The 16,537-nt window shown below is 40.0% G+C and overlaps 2 non-coding genes across 2 annotated transcripts; one reads left to right on the forward strand and one right to left on the reverse strand.

The window, feature by feature from the left end:
* Nucleotides 1–2,785: 2,785 nt before the first annotated feature.
* TRNAV-AAC (transfer RNA valine (anticodon AAC)) lies at nucleotides 2,786–2,858 on the forward strand. The gene has a single exon. It is a non-coding gene; the product is annotated as a tRNA-Val (tRNA).
* Nucleotides 2,859–7,103: 4,245 nt separating this feature from the next.
* TRNAM-CAU (transfer RNA methionine (anticodon CAU)) lies at nucleotides 7,104–7,176 on the reverse strand. Its single transcript has one exon. It is a non-coding gene; the product is annotated as a tRNA-Met (tRNA).
* Between the last annotated feature and the right edge of the window lie 9,361 nt (nucleotides 7,177–16,537).

A 16,537-nucleotide genomic window follows, 5' to 3' on the forward strand; every position in this document is an offset into this window, starting at 1 on the left:
CAGCAGAGTCCTGAGAAGTGCAGGGCAGAGCGGGGGTCAATAAGACCCCAGCTTTCTTGTCACTGATTGAAACCAGGAACCTCAAGTAACCAGAAAATATCAGGAAAGCAAACACAAGAAGTTATTAGTGAACATCTGGATGCACCTGTGAGTTGTGAATAAATGGCTCTGATCCTAAACAACATACCATAGGCTTTGAGAACTGGCTAAGCAAGGTTTGGTTGGGGTCTGCAATGGTTACATAGTTACAAGGGGGAACCTTGAGACCATAAAGTTGCAGCTGGTTATGTTGTTCTCAACAGGGCAAATGGCATCCTTGGGTTTGGCAAAGTTCAAAGAAAATTCAAGTTCTCACTGATGTAAGGATGTGTCTGAGACCAGATTCTCAATGGCAGACGTCTCCATTTTTATATGCCTGAACTATGATGACTCCATTCTCATCAGAACAACAGCAGAGAAGGAAATATCTGGGTGAATAGGATAGACTATTATGTTTCTCTTGAGTTCTTTGAAGTATGTTTAATGTTTGAAAGTGAAAAGTACAGCATTGTCCCATGGAGTTTTCATTGTATCTACATGTACTATATACATGACATAAAATGATTATGGTAAAGGGACTGAATGGCAGTGAGTTTTCTATATTCAACTTGAATAGTAATTTATTGATTCTAAATATACTGTGAAATATTAAGGATGTATAGAGTAATCACTAGAGCAGCTACAGATAATGTTTAAATAAGCTGAAAGAAGGTAGGAAAAGAAACAAGGAATAAAAAATAAGGGAACAAACCATTAATAAACTATTAAATAGTAAATCTATATGCAAATTTATCAATAATAACATTAAATATACATTATCTAGACACACCCATAAAAATCAGAGATCGTCAGAATATACTAAAAATAAATATGCTGACCTTAAGAAACTCTTTTCAAAGGTGTTAATATATGAGATTAAATGTTATAAACAAGATTAAAGTTACACAGGAGATTGATAGTAAAGAATGGGAAAAGAGACACCACACAAGCATTAATCAAAAAGAGCCGAAGTGGATGTATTCATATCAGACAAAGTGGACTTTAAATTTCCAGTTATTAAGTGAGAAGTTACATAATGATAAGGTGTTCTTTGACATTCTGTGAGCTTGGAAGCTGGAAGGAGAAAGCGGAGACAGTGGTCACATCTGGAATGCTGACAGTGTAGACAGTGTAGTAGCCTTTTCAGGATAATAAAATATCTTGAAACCACTTTATTCTTTGGGGAACCAGTGACGGTATGGTGACATATATGATTATGGGTTGTAGGATTCCAACTTTGCCCAGTTGATTTTCTTTTAAAATGTGAAAGAGAAGTGATGTTCTGTTTTACTTCTTATACACATGTTACCAAAATGACACCCAGAGATGGATTTCTGAAGGTTAGCTTGTCTAGAGATTGCTTCCTGAAAATCAGACCATGCTGTTTCTTCCCCTTAAGGGCTCAAGGAAGGGAGGCATCTTCAGGCTGGAGAAAGCACCACAGTGGTTACGAGGGGATTACCTCTTTCCATTTGCTGCCTCTCTGAGCCTTTGAGAGAAGGATGACCACCACTGGGGACTTGGAATACAGGCTACGAAAGAATGAAAAAAAAATCCTTTTTCAGCACCATATGCTGAAAATTGTACTAAATGTTTATTAATTTTATGCAAGTTGTTTGATTTAGGCTTTGCAGTTCATCCAAATATCATTATTCCCACTTTACTGATAAAACTGAAGCTCAGAGTAGTTGAACCATTTTTTTCTCAGTTTGAATGGATGTGTGGAGCAAAACCGGAAGTGGAAAACTGATTTTTTTTTTCCTATATTAAAATGTAGGCTTTTCCTTTAGCCCTGTGCATAGTCTTATCACTTTTTATCCAGACCAATTCATTCATTAATTCATTATTAAAACAAATACTTATAAATCAGTGGATTTAATCTTCCATGCATCCGATATTAATTCAAAATCACTTGTGTCTACCACCCAGGTTCAAGTATTCTATACATGGCTTTGACACTTTCTTCTCCCTCAAAATCTCTACATCCAGTGTCTTGGCATATACTCAAATACTGTAGATCCTTCCTGGACAACCTCTCCAGAATCTTTCTCTTTCTTCTCATGCATCTATGCCTTTATCCATTCTATGTTTATGAAAAATGTATTCTGTACCAGGCAGTGTACTGGGCTGGAGATGCAGAAAGACTTATGCTACTGCTAATCCCAGGAGCTAAAAGAATAAACCTCGATTCTTTAATATCTTATAACTTCTTTTTCTCTCTCTCTAATTCTAGTTTCTCCGTTTCCTACCTATTTGGCATTCAAAATAAAAACGTTTCATAAAATGTTTTGATTTTAAAGGCATGTGCCTGGATTTTTTTTCAAAGGTTCTTAAGCCTCCACAATCTTCCCCCCAATGTATCTTCATGTGTCCAGGCTTTTCAATCACTGTTTCCCTCCATGTCTATTTTACCACACACACGCACGCACACACTCCACTCCACTCCAACTAAACAGGTAATTGCTGAACACAGGAATTCCTACCTCCATGCCTGTTCCTTCCACCCTGTTCACTCTTCATCTTCACCCCTCAGTGTCCATATTTTATTTCTTCTCTCTGATATGATCTCGCTTCTTATTTTCGATGGGTCCTACTTGTAATAGTTTGTAGTTTTTGGTTATTCTCTCACACAGTGTAGATGTGAAACCTTTCATAACCCACCTCAGCAAGAATTGAATAAATATGCCGGGAAAAAATTAGAACGCGAGTTTCCGTAGTGTAGCGGTTATCACGCTCGCCTAACACGCGAGAGGTCCTCGGTTCGAAACCGAGCGGAAACAACAGCTGATTCTTTTGCCTTCCACCATCTGGGAAAAATCAGTGTACCACCTGCCCTAAAAGGAACAAGTGATCATCCAACTTCTTTTGGTTTCTTGTTTCGGTCTCCTTTTCAAGACACAGATAATCATCCTGAGGTAGTCTTGTCGCATTAGCCAACTGTTCTGGGTGACTCCTCCCAAGTGAGACGTGTTCTCTTCTGTCCCAGAAAATCTGAAACGTGAACTTTTGGGGTATCAAACTTTTCCCATGGCTACTTTCTTTTCTTAGCGGAGGAATAGGTACCAACCGCGCTCTTGCTTTGGGGCATCTTTGAGAAGATGTGCCCTTAGTCTAAATTCTGGTTTCGCATTAATGGCCTTGACATTTCCTGACGTTTGGGCCTTCCAAAAGAGCGAATAATGAAGTACTCTGAAAAGCTGAAGGAGGAAGGGGGGGCGGGGGGAAAAAAGAGAGAGTGAGTTTGGTGTAGGGGAGTTAGCCCAAGTGGTAGAGCGCTCGCTTGGCATGCGAGAGGTAGGGGGATCGATATCCACATTCTCTAAGTTTTACTCGTTCTACCGAGGAGCGCCAATCTTCCAGCCTGTAGTAAGAAATGAGAAAATTAGACACTTTGGACACTTCTTTGGGCAAGGACAAGGCAGGGCAGCGCTGGCTCTACTGGCTTTCGGTATGTACAGATATTTTCAACCTATAATTTGTTTTCTGTTTCTTCAGAATAGCTGGTCATCTAAAGGGATATGCCCAATTCGTCTTTTTATTCCTGTTTCTTCCTGCAACTTAGCCACAAGGCGGCACAGTCCTGAGAAGCTCAGGACAGAGCGGGGTTCAATAAGGCCGCAGCTTTCTCATCAGGGACTGAAACCGAGTGTCCCAAGTAACCAGAAAATATCGAGAAAGACACTGTGGAAAGCAAACACGTGAAGTTATTAGTGAACTTCTGGATGAACCCATGATCTATGTATAAGTGATTCAGGTCCTAAACAACAAAAACTTTGAGAACTGAAGTGATAGCGCACTGCCCAAGTCCACACTGGTCACTGGACTGCACACACTCCAGAGATCTCCAAATAGCATCAGAAAGGCTTTGGAAATGGATTGGACTATGAACACACAGAAGGCTGGTTGGTACTTGGAACTTTGACACAAGGCAGTCAATTGACTGCAAAAACAAAAGTAGCAATATTCTCCATAAAATTTGAACAAGACACAAAGTCTGATGCAAAAATGGCCAGGTTATAATCCAACATTATTCAGCAAATGAAGAACCAGGAAAATTGGTTAACTGACTTGGAAAAGAGAATCAACAGATATCAATACTGAGATGATACAGATGTTGAAATCTTCTAATAAATACTTTGAAGTAGTGGTTATTCAGTGCTCTGAGAATTAGGGGTGAGAACTGAAATGAATTGAATGTTAGAAAGTCTTAGCAAAAAAATGGGACATATAAGTCCAAATTGAAACTTCAGAACTGAAAATGTATTAACCAAAATTATAAACAACAATGCCTCAATGGACTGTCTTAATAGCAGACAATGACTGAGAAAAAGTCAGTGAATGTGAAGATAGATGATAGTAACTGTCCAGTCTAAATGACAGAGTGAAAAGTATATTTTAAAAGATGGCTGGTGCTTCAGGGACAAATTGGAAAATACCAAAGATCTTATATTCACATCATTGGAGACACAAAACAAGAGGAGAAAGAGGACCTTGAAAAGGGGGGAAATTTATTTTGAATTTCCAAATTTGAAAACTTTCCAAATTTGGCAAAAGACCTAAACCAGATTCAAAACGTTCAGTAAACTTGAAGCAGGATATACTCCTATAAAGCCACACCCAGACATATTACTATTAAACTGCTGAAAACCAAAGGAAAAAAATAAAAACTTCTTGAAAGCAACCTGAGGAAAACTAAAGGGAAACTTTGATCTGTTCTCATCAGAACCACAGAGGCCATAAAGAAATGACATGACTTTTTTAAATGTTGGAAGAATAGACCAGAATGCTGATATAGCAAAAATATCGTTCTGACAAAGAGGTGAAAAATACATTTTGATTTGAAGGTAAACTGAGATAATCCATTGCCAGCAGAAGTGCTAGAAAAAAGTAAAGTGTGAGACAAGAAAAATGATACCAGCAGGACACTTGGAACAGCATGATTGAACAATAGCAAAGCTAGGAAAGATGTGGGTAGAAATGACAGACTTATTCTCTCGAGTTCTTTAAAGTATGTTTGATGATTGAAAGTGAAAACTACAACATTGTCTCATAGAGTTTAATTATATCTACATGTACTATATACATATCATAAAGGGCTTATGGCAAAGGTACATAATGGTGGTATAGGTTTCTATACTCAATTTGAATGGTAATTTATTGATTCCAAGTATGCTGTGAGATGTTAAGGATGTATAGGGTAATCACTAGACCACCTACTAACAATGTTTAAATAAGTCAAATGAAGGTAGGAAGGAAGAGGAACAAAGAAATATGAAAAAGAAAGGGGCGGTGGCTTCCCTGGTGGCGCAGTGGTTGAGAGTCCGCCTGTCGATGCAGCAAACACGGGTTCGTGCCCCGATCCGCGAAGATCGCACATGCCGCGGAGCGGCTGGGCCCGTGAACTATGGCCGCTGAGCCTGCGCGTCTGGAGCCTGTGTCCGCAAAAGTGAGAGGCCCGTGTACCGCAAAAAAAAAAAAAAAAAAAAAAAAAAAGGAACAAGCAATTAATAAATTATTAAATAGTAAATCTGTATGCAAACTTATTAGTAACTATATTACGTGAGTTTCTTATAGACAGTATATTTTTTTATTAGTTATCCATTTTATACATATTAGTGTATATATGTCAGTCCCAATCTCCCAATTCATCCCACCACCACCCCCAGTATGTTTATTTTTTAATAATTCTGACAATCTAGACATGTCAGACTGTATTAAAAATAAATATCCTGATGGAATTGCTTCTCAGTATTTTCTGCTGTGAAGTTTTTGCATATCTATGTCTATCTCCAGGAACCTCTAAAACAAAAGAGGAAAAACTATCCAGGTTTTGTATGTAGCACATGAGAATGGCCTCTTTGTTTCCTTTAATGATTTTGAAGGGTTTCTAAAGTTATTGCTCAGGACCGGCGTTACGGTTGAAATACACAGGCAGGGACGGTAATCATGGGGTCCTAGGCAGATGGGTAAGCATCTCGTTAAGGACAGACTTCCCAACACTCTCTTTCTTCCCCCTCTTCCTGCGTGAATTCATTTTCTATAAATTCCACTGGGCGTCAGAACCTTCCTTTGCCCGACTCTCTGGCTCTTTGCCATCCCCTCCCCAACCGGCATCTACTAGGAGACCTTAGACGCGCAAGTCCTCTCGTAATCTAGCTTCTTTAGGTCCCCGTCATTGGCCATTTAATTAACTTTTCACCATTAAAATTAACTTCTCTCGGCTTCTATAACACGGGGTTGAGGACCCACCCGACATACAGCACCGCGCATTGCTGTGATGGAAAATGACCAGCCCAGCCTCCCACAGACCTTCTTCCTCTTTGAGCATCTATCTCTGCCTGCTCCGAGATCCCCCATCTCTCTTCCACTGTTTTCCTCCACCGCCTACAAAGTTGGAGTGTCAGTTAAGACATCGCCAGCCCTGTCATGTGTGGAACCATACGAGGAAAAAAATCAGAAAGATCCGATTTACTACACTTCCAATATTTCAATGTCCAATATTTCCCTGTCTTCTACGGGCTCATAAAAAAAAAATTTAAGACACCGCCCCCCCCCCAAAAGTCAATGTTTTCTATATCTGTATTGAGCTGTAGTCATCTGGGAAGTTGCTGTTACCGACCAAGAGGGCAAGGAGATGCACAGCCGAAGACCTCGGGCGTAGACCCTGCAGGCACCAGCCAGCGAAGTTAGTGAAGTACAGTTTCTGCGCTATTGGCTATTTTGAGCACGTGGTTATTGCGGCACTAGAAGTTTTATGCCCCGCGTGGTTTTTCAGGGCTAGTCTGGAGTCCCAAGCATCACCGCCCTCAAGGCAGAGCGTCTCCAGAACCCCTCGGGAAACAGCAGTTGCGCGGAGCGGCGAGCGCATGTCTGCTGGGGACCCGAACGGTTATTGTAGGAAGACTCTGGCTCTGATACAATCTCATACAATCTCACTTCTTGATACTTCACAGCAGAAGAAACTACGTCCCAGAGGTAAATGAGTGCAAAAACAAAGAAAACGAACACGCCGAAGAAAAGAAAGCTGCCTTCTCTGAGGCTCGAACTCAGGACCTTCAGATTATGAGACTGACGCGCTGCCCACTGCGCTAAGAAGGCGCTGGGGCACCTTGCTTAGCCCGGCTCTAAATGAATTATCTAATTTCTTTCCCTCGAAACGGATTACTTTCTGGATTTTCAGTTTTCTTCGTCCAGAGTTACTGGTTATCCAAGATATTTCCAAATAGCCAGGGTCCTTTCTAGCTCCGCGCTCAAAAGAGCTTCATACCTGGAAACTAGTGTATCCACTGAACAATTGTGCCTGACCTCTGGTTGATGCTGTCCTTATTTTCTAACCATCTGGATTGTCGTTCCCTCAATTATCAGTCGATTTTTTACCATCCATAGTCTCCTCTGTCGGAATAGTAGACTCTCACCAAATAGTAGTTGGATGAATGCATAGCTCCCAAACATATCTGCAGTCTACACTTACGTGTCTTAATTTAAATCTACATTTCCACCTATGTTGCCTGAGATGTTCCCCTCAGTATATCACAAACTGACTTTGTAAGTCTGCATGTTTTCTTCACTTCTATGTACCAAAAATCCTATTAAAGATTCTATTCATTCAATTTCATTTAGTCCAATTTAGTTTTTTGCCATAAATCTATATATCATTATCCACATTTTACTGATGAAACTGAGGCTCAGTAGAATCAGATTCACAGCTGCTAAATGGCAAAGCCAGATGTTGAAAGCAGATTTTGCTGATTCCAAAAAGTGTGCTTTCTTCACTCTAGATTATGTTCTTCCCCACATCACCACATTCACTCGTTACACACATATTTATAGAACTGTGAACTCTTCAGTCCATTCAACAGACATTAATTCACAGCCTGCCATGTGCCTGGCACCTGAGTTCAAAACTTCCAAGAAAACCTTGACCTTTCGTCCCTCAAATCCTGACAAATACTTTAGACTATCAGTTCTCAAAGTGTGGTGTCCAGACCCATGGGGGTTCTGAGACACTTTCAGGGTATCTGTGAGGCCAACAATTTTTTCATAATTATCAAGGCTTTATTTGCTATGAAAAAAAAATCTGATGGTGCAAAAACAGCAGCGCATAAATCTTCTGGTGCCTTCTGGTGCCTTCTGGTGTCAAGGCAGTGACATCGAGTTGTGCTAGCAGCCACTGTGTCTATCCGCCACACACTCAGAAAAAAAAAAAGTATTTTACTTAAGAATATCCTTGATGGAGCAGTAAAAAATATTTACTAACTCTCACCCTTAAGTCCATGTCTTTTTAATAATTTGTGTGAATAAATGAGAAGTGCAGAAAAAGCCCTTCAGCTGTGCACCACAGTAGGATGATTATCTCTAAGAAAAGCACTTGGGTGACTTTTGAGTTGTGAACTGTTCTAGTTATGGGTTTTGTTTTGTTTTGTTTTTCAGGGAACACCACTTTTATTTGAAAGAAGTAACAGACAAAACTATGACACATTCAGGCATTTTCTCAAGCATAAAAAAATTCAGCCTGTCACTTCAAAGAAAATAACTGACAGAATTTGTTTGCAGTGATAAAATATTAGCCTGCAAGTGAAAATTAGCATCTAGGAAACTTCATGAATTTGCAGCTTCCCAATATTTAGAGATGTTTCTGATGAGATTGGTGATGGTATCAATGAATGTTCTTTTCTGTTTGTTTGATATTGTATACTGAAACGTTTCAACATTTGGAAGAACTATATATCTCAGTGGACCAATATAACCAAGTTGTTACCAAATCACACATGGGTAAAAGATCCATTCAAAGTTAGCAATAAGGCGTCAGATTCTACTTTACGACCAACCCTAAAGAAGGTACTGCCTGTCAAGTATTGGTGTAAAATCAAAGAAAGATGTCCACAATTACCTGAAAAGGCTATTGAAATACTCTTTCCTTTTCTAATAGCATATCTGTATGAAGCCAAACTTTCTTCATATGCTTGAAACAAAACATTATATCTCAAGATTTTGAATGTGGAAGCAGATATAAAAATCTGTCTTCTATTAAGCCAGTCATTAAAGAGAGTTTAGGGGCTTCCCTGGTGGCGCAGTGCTTGAGAGTCCGCCTGCCGATGCTAGGGGACACGGCTTCGTGCCCCGGTCTGAGAAGATCCCATATGCCGCGGAGCAGCTGGGCCCGTGAGTCATGGCCGCTGAGCCTGCGCGTCCGGAGCCTGTGCTCCGCAACGGGAGAGGCCACAACAGTCAGAGGCCCGCGTACCTCAAAAAAAAAAAAAAAGAGAGTTTAAAATTAAAGAGTTATTTTCCATAAAATTATATTACTTATGATGACATCTGATAGGTTGATCATGTTATTTTAAAAATCAAATAAACATTTTAAATCTTAACATAATAAATATTGACAGATAAAATTCACAAAGGTCTTTGGGTTTCATTATAAAGTTTTTAAGAGTGTGATGAGTCCTGACACCAGAAAGCCTGAGAACTACTACACTAGATTATTTTTTACAGAACCTCTCTTGAATCTCCCTCTTCCTTTTCATTCCATCATTCATTCTACTCATAATTATTGAGGACGTGTTCTGTGCCAGGTTTGGGGAGTCAGAGGCAATTGGGCAACCCCGACCTCAGGAGCTGACAGGATAAACAAAGGCCCCGTTCCCATACTCTCAAACCTCCTCATTCTCTCAGCTAAAAACAGCCTCTTGAATATTTCATTTTGATAATGTAACCCTTCTGCTCTGTATTAATTTGCTAGAGATGCCATAACAAAATACCACAGACTGGGTGGCTTAAACAACAGAAATTTTTCTCACAGTTCGGGAGGCTACAAGTTCAAAATCAAGGCGTCGGCAGGTCTGGTTTCTTCTCAGGCCCCTTGACTTGCAGATGGTCACCTTCTTGCTGTGTCCTCACATGGTCTTTCCTCTGGGCACATGTCCGGTATCTCTCTCTTTGTGCCCTAGTTGTCCCTTCTTATAAGGACACCAGTCAGTTTGGATTAGGGCCCACTCTAATGACCTCATTGTAACCTAACCACCTCCTTAAAGGCCCCGTCTCCAAATACAGTCATGTTCTGAGGTACCGCGTGCTAGGCTTTCAACATATGAATTTGGAGGGACAAAATTCAGCCCATAACACGCTCAGATTTTTTATATTTTCAACTCCAAATTTTCAGCCTTTGCTGTCACTACTTCCCTTCATGAGTATTTTAAAGCCCCCTCAATTAGAAAGGCCATACACTTTTTCTCATAGAGGAATTCCCACTTCCATGCCTGGTTCACACATCCGTGATTTCTCTTCTTCTTCATTCTCTAAGGCCCATTCTTGATACTTCCATTCTTATATGATCTTGACTTTTTTTCTGGAATCCATGACTCCTTTTCAGTAATCATCTTATGGTTTTTGCTGTTACAGTATTCAGTATGGATGTGCCCCATCTTTCATTAATATCTTCCATCTAGCGGTCACTGTATCCATAAGGAAGTGCTGCCAGTGGAGCTACACTCCAAAACCTGACATATGCATAGACTAATTATTGAGTTGGCCAAATATTTCCTTCAGTCTTTAAGTAAAAATAAAAGACACATTTTTCATTTTCACCAAGAACTTTATTGAACAACGTATTCACCGTTTTGTCCCACTACCTTCTGCCATTTTCCAGGCAACTTCATAATTCCATCTTCCCAAAATTTTTTACCTTTTTGAGCAAAGAACTGTTCCAGGTGCCTTTTACAGTCTTCCAGGGAATTGAAATTTTTTCCCTTAAGAAAATTTTGTGAAGGAATAAATGGAAATCCAAAGGTGTAATGTCTGGTGAATATGAGGATGAATCAGAACTTCCCAGCCAAGCTGTAACAGTTTTTGCCTGGTCATCAAAGAAACATGCAGTCCTGTGTTATCCTGATGGAAGATTATGCATTTTCTATTGACTAATACTGGATGCTTTTCATCGAATGCCTCTTTCAGTTGGTCTAACTGGGAGCAGTACTTGTTGGAATTAATCGTTTGGTTTTCTGGAAGGAGCTCATAATAGAAGACTCCCTTCCAATCCCACCATATACACAGCATCACCTCCTTTGGATGAAGACCGGCCTTTGGTGTGGTTGGTGGTGGTTCATTTCGCTTGCCCCATGATCTCTTCCGTTCCACATTATTGTACAGTATCCACTTTTCATCACCTGCGACAATTTGTTTTAAAAACAGAACGTTTTTATTACGTTTAAGTAGAGACTTGCATGTGGAAATATGGTCAAGAAGGTTTTTTCGCTTAACTTATGTGGAACCCAAACATCAAAGCGATGGACATAACCAAGCTGGTGCAAATGATTTTCAACACTTGATTTGGACATTTTGAGTATGTCGGCTATCTCCTGCGTGGTGTAACGTTGATTGTTCTCAATTAATGTCTCAATTTGACTGCTATCAACTTCAACTGGTCTACCCCACTGTGGAGCATCATCCAGTGAGAAATCTCCAGCACGAAACTTCGCAAACCTCTTTTGACATGCTCGATCAGTCACAGCACCTTCTCCATACACTGCACAAATCTTTTTCATGTGTTTCAGTTGCGTTTTTACCTTTCTTGAAATAATAAAGCATAATATGCCAAAAATGTTGCTTTTTTTCTTCCATCTTCAATATTAAAATGGCTACACAAAAATTCACCAGTTTTGATAAGTTTTTCTTTAAATACAAATACACGCTGACAGCTGTCACAATACAATCTAACAAAATTGTTTCGAATGAAGTTAAGACAACTAAGCGCTACTAGAGACATCTTAGGGAAAACCAAATGAACTTTTTGGCCAACCCAATATTTATATTGCCTAAAGAAATTCCTGACTCTCCTGATCCTGAAGGTAGCCATTTGTTATCTTCTTATTCACTCAGGTTCTTGCCAAGCTTACAGGATCCAATGTGGGTCCCAGGAAAAGAGGGAGGAAAGTAATGCTAACCCTGCTTCTGTTTCTACCTACCTGGTTCCTTTAGCTGGAAGCTCTGTAGCATCCATGTCATGGGATGGTTTATGCCATAGTCTCAGGAGTTTTTCTAATGTTAAGAGTATCTTTTCTAATGAACTCTTTCGTTGGTGAACTCTTGTCATTTGTCTTGGTCAATGCCAGTAATGGGTCTGCATGTCAAAATGCCTGTAGGTACTTGGGATGTTCCTCTCTTCCTCCATATTTGGGTGAATCATTTTCTCTTAATTAGGGAAGTTCTTTCACTCTTGTTTCAAAGTCTAGTCTAATATGCTTCTTTTACAAAACCTCTTCCTCCATGCTACATTTCTCTTCAGATCCTTTTCAGACCCTCTTAGATCTTTGGGGTGATGGTTGTGGGGATCCTGGCTATAACTACTTTCTACATTGCTACACATCTCTATTTAAATTTGAATAGGGACATCAAATGAGAAAAAAATACACATTCGTGTCTCAAAATATATAGCACAAATGCAAATAGGGAACAGCTGACAATAGACCAGGAAGTATCTACTTTCTGCTCTAGTTTTAAACAGTTTTTATGTTGTGGTATGTTAAAGACAAATAAGTGGGAGTTATTGGCTAGAACAAGATATTATTCCAAAAGTGCAAGTAATTGGGACACATGAAATTCATGGCTTTTTATTTTATTTGCCATCTCTAAACAGAAATTATATTTACACCAATACTCAGAAATTGAAAATGTCAAGTAGCTTTACATTATAAACATTGTTGTATCTGCCATGTGTTTGGAATAACCCAAATGGAGCACTGCCTCTTAGATATCTGAGATGTCATTTTTTGGTATGATAGTAATAATAACAAAACTGATTAACGGATAGCCATATAACTTTATCAATTGGACCTCTCCAAATTCTGTGACATGAAAATGACCAATCTCTAGGATAGAATAATACAGAAGATATACTTAGGTCTTCCATTATCATTTTAGTTTTATTCACTGGATGCATTCTTTTCCTACCTCCATATGAAGTTTTATGACTTATCCTGACTAATACCATCTCAGTCCCAAAATTAAAGTGCTAAGCTCCATGCAACACTCTAAAATGCAAACTTGACATAAAGATAAAACTTCTCCCTTCACCCACTGGGGATGTTGAGTCATGGCTACTTGAATAAATGCTAGGGAAAATATTTCATCTCTCTTTGCTTCCCTGAACTCCTACCCTTCCTCTGCCATCTTGTTAACTAAGGCTTTGACCCTTCCAAGTTTGAGTATAGTGGAGGGATGAATTAAGGCAGAGCGAGGTGAGATTAAGGGGACGGGGGTACACTAAAATTCTTACTTAAATGGTGATGTCATTAGTGTGACCCTCTCTGGTTGTTCAGATTTTAAATATGAATAATTCTTCTTTGAACAACACACAAGATTGTGGGTTCTCTTTTGCATTTCCCCTGATGAGGACGTATTCTCTTCCACTTCCTTCCTTGTGACTTCCTTTTCAGCAGCTCTGAAACTCAAAGTTTCCTCCTGCTTCTTTTTTCCTAAGCTGCTTTCTTTTCTCCACTCAGCCTACTTGAACCGGCTTTAAGTTGATCCCCTGACATTGCTCCCTCTCTCCTGCTTCCCGCACATGTTTTGTGGGAAATGCTGATGCCTGGTTGTCCCTGATAAGCTCTGGAGCCACAGGCCAATGCCAAGAAAAGAGCAACTTCAGGCAGTCAAGCTGCCCACCTCTTGCCTTTATATGACCCATGCCCCTCTCCACCGTGTCTCCCATATTTTGATGCCATTGCCTGGCCTCAAAGATGCCATTGCTGGCACCTCTCTTGTGCAGATTTAGTAAAAGGGCAGAGACACCGCAATCTGCATCCTGTGTAGGGAATGTGCAGAAATAACAGCATACCAACAGCTCACTCCAAAATCCTCTTCATAAATTCTTTTCCATTGCCATCTCTTTGTACTATACGGATGCTCTCCTCACCCCGCTCAGGATCTGACGCCACTGGCTGGGCTCCTGCTTCCACAGACACATCCCTCCTGCTGATTAGGCTTCAACACCTCATGCTGAGCTACCCTCTTCATCTCACTGGGGCTCCGACACTGTGCTTGCAGCCCCCTTCTTAATTAAGTGGATGCCTTCTGCACTACACTCGAGTTGAACAACCAGCAATAGGCAGTTCTCCTTGATACTTGTCTATGCGTTTTCTCACCGTGATTTGCATTGCAAGTCTAATAGAATGTAAATTCTTTGTCATTTTTGTATACTGATTGGTCCAAAAAGTCCAGAACAGTGTCTCTGAAAATATTTGCTGAAGAATATATCTGTGAAAATTTCCTTCTTTCTATAGTATATTCTTGAGATCTCCTTTATTGAGGATCACTTGTGGGATAAACTCTCAAATTTTCTTTTGTCTTATGGTATCTTTATGTCACTAATGTTCTTCAAAAATAGATACACTAAATAAAATTTTAGTTGAAGAGTAATTTTATTTCTTCAATTTGAAAATTCTAATAAGCTATTTTGTAGCTAACAGTGTCACTTTTGCAGGCAATCTCTTTTCTATTTTTTGAGGATTGTCATTAGTCTCTAACCCATTGTGATCCTTTCTTTCCCCCCCCCTCCTCTCCCCCCTCCTCCTTCTCCTTCTTCTTGCTCTCCTCTTTTTCTTTTAGAGTTTCACTATGATGTAACTGGCTATGGATTTCTTTTTATATTTCCAGCTTTTGATGAATTGGACTTCTTGAATCTTTTCTTTCCTATACATCTTGAAGTAATAGGTAAAAAATTCTCATGTATTATGTGTTCAGTTTTTCATTGTGGATCTCACACCCAACCTCCTCTCCTGTAGATAGAAGTTATCACAATTGTCAGTGAACATGCCAGTGTTCAGTCAGATGACCATCCCTGATAATCAGCAGAAAGGAACTGATGGAGGCATAGCCAAGAGTTAGAAATGTTTGAATACTAAGGAGCATTAACTTATTGCTTAAAATGAAATCCATATAGAAGAAAGTAACAAAACCTCCCCAGATTATGTTACCATCAGAAGCAGCCTCCTCAAATGAATAGCAAGTATAAATTCTAGAGCTTTAAATTAATTATAATGCTGGCAAGGGGTGACATCAGCAAGATGGCAAAATAGAAAGTCTTGTTTCCTGACAGAGACACCAACTTAACATCAATATATGGTCCAAAAAGCTTTTCTGAGAGCTCCAGAAACCAGTTGAGAAGTTGCAGTACCCCAAGTACTGCAAAGCCAAGAATGGCTACATTGAAACGTATAAATAAAACCATTGCATTCTACCCACTGTAGACTTTCCTCCAAGCTGACAGAGCCCAGCAAGATCAGGAGAAAATGCCCAACTTATTGTTTCCCTCTTGGGAAGGAAAGGAAAGAATGGAACACAGGCCCAACATTTTGGTTTTCGGGGGTTGCAGGGGAGGCTGCCCAAGGGACTAGTTTCTGTCTCACGTGATTACGAGCACTGACACGGAACCATCATACTTCGGAGGCCTGGGGCCACAGGGAACACCGGAGAGTTTGGCAGCTTGTTGCAGCTCCACAGAACCTGCAGCACCACAGATGAACACCAGAGGGAGCAAGAGACTAGGAGCTCCAGGAAAAGAATCGGCTGTGGAATGCCTCTAGTGTATTTTTCGGTTCCGTTATTGTATTCTTCAGTTCTATGACTTCTGTTTGGTACTTTCTTATATTTTCTATGTCTTTGTTGAGGTTTTCATTGTGTTCATCCATTCTTCTCCCAAGTTTGCTGATCATCTTTATGACTATTACTTTAAACTCAGGTAAATTACTTATCTCCTTTTTACTGGGTCTGCCCGCCACCCCGCGAGGTTTTATCTTGTTTTCTCCTTTAGAACATATTCCTCTGTTTCCTCATTTTTCTACTCTGTGTTTTTTCTATACATTACATAAAACAGCCCTTTCCTGGTCTTGAAGGAGCGGCCTCACATAGGAGATGAACCTTATCTTCAACCTTGCCCTAGCTCTTATTTTCACACATAAAGACATTTATTTCTTGGAATTATTCTTGTGGTTGTGGACTGGCAGGTTCGAATTCTGTAGGGTTTACTTTTGCTTTTTTTTTTTTTTTTTTTTTTGCTCGTGTTTTAAGTGTCATACCTAGACTCATTCTTTGACCTCTTCAGCTGGTTCAGCCCTGGCATTTGGGGTTCCTAGTTGAGGACCAGGCTCCAGGGAAGACTGGTCATACTCCTGGGTGTAGTTCTCTTAGTGAACCTGGTAAAGTGCTCTCTCGAAAGGACAGAAAGTCTCTTCCAGTGAACTGCATCTGCACAGGTTGTTCAGGGAACCCACTGGACCCAGTTATGCTTCCAAATTTGAGGTAGACTAGGGTGCTACCGGATTTGACATGCTTTATCTATTGTTTCAGTAGATTTGGGGTGGATTCTTGAGAAAGGCAGTCTCGTGTGCACAGTCTTTCAGCCCCTGCTTGGTCAGATAAGAATAGGCCTTGTGCCTGGAACACATCCTTACCAAGAAATAAA

Source organism: Orcinus orca, chromosome 10, assembly GCF_937001465.1.
Source record: "Orcinus orca chromosome 10, mOrcOrc1.1, whole genome shotgun sequence".
NCBI lineage: Eukaryota > Metazoa > Chordata > Mammalia > Artiodactyla > Delphinidae > Orcinus > Orcinus orca.